This window comes from Bufo gargarizans, chromosome 3 (assembly GCF_014858855.1).
Source record: "Bufo gargarizans isolate SCDJY-AF-19 chromosome 3, ASM1485885v1, whole genome shotgun sequence".
Classification (NCBI taxonomy): domain Eukaryota; kingdom Metazoa; phylum Chordata; class Amphibia; order Anura; family Bufonidae; genus Bufo; species Bufo gargarizans.
Window position 1 is genome coordinate 625,715,415 of NC_058082.1, and position 910 is coordinate 625,716,324.

The window sequence follows — 910 nt, forward strand, 5'->3', positions numbered from 1 at the left end:
GTGGGTATACATTATATTGTACATGGTAGATCACTGTAGCATTAAAAACCTGTGCAAAAGTGTGAATGTCGTCCATGGCAAAAAATGTGAGCGGCTTGATTTATTTTCCAATCCTATTGGTTGCTATGGGCAACATTGGCACCTTTTATGGACCAGTTACCTCATAGCAACCAATCAGGCAAATAAAATAATTTTCCAATAGTCCTTAAACATGATTAGTTTCTATGGACAGTGCTGACATCTTTGATTTTTACGGGTTTTTTATGAGACCCTGATTAAGGGGAGATTTGTCAAAACTAGTGCAAAGGAAAAGTGGGGGAGTTGACCTTAGTAACCTATGAATTCACTGTTTTCATTTTCTGAAGGGTCTGAATTTGCTCTGCCTCATCTTTGATGATTCCCAGAAATGACCAAATCCAGAACACATCATCTATGTTGTTTGCCGACATGTATTTTTCCAGTCTTTGTATATCTATATTTTTATATTATGTACTTATTATGTATTATGTATAGGACTGTAAATAAGCTCTTCATGACATTTCTTCCTCCAAGAAACTCATTGAATATAATATCACTGACATTTTAGGCATTGACTGTATTATATAAGTGGATTATTGATACTTTACACCAGTGGTCTCCAACTTTTTTTGAACCACAGACCGGTTTCACACAAGGCAATTTTCCCACAGACCAGAAGGCACTGGGGGCACAATTGCAGGCATAATAAAACACGATGAAGTGAATATTACAGAGACAGTGGCCAACATTATCAATCTCTTATGTATGTCGCAGGGAAATGATGAAAATGGAGATTTGATCAAATCCCTAAGGGAGATGATCAATTCACGGAAGATGATGTTCCCTAAAGAAAGTAAGTGATTTCATCATCAAATCCCTTAACTATTTTAGT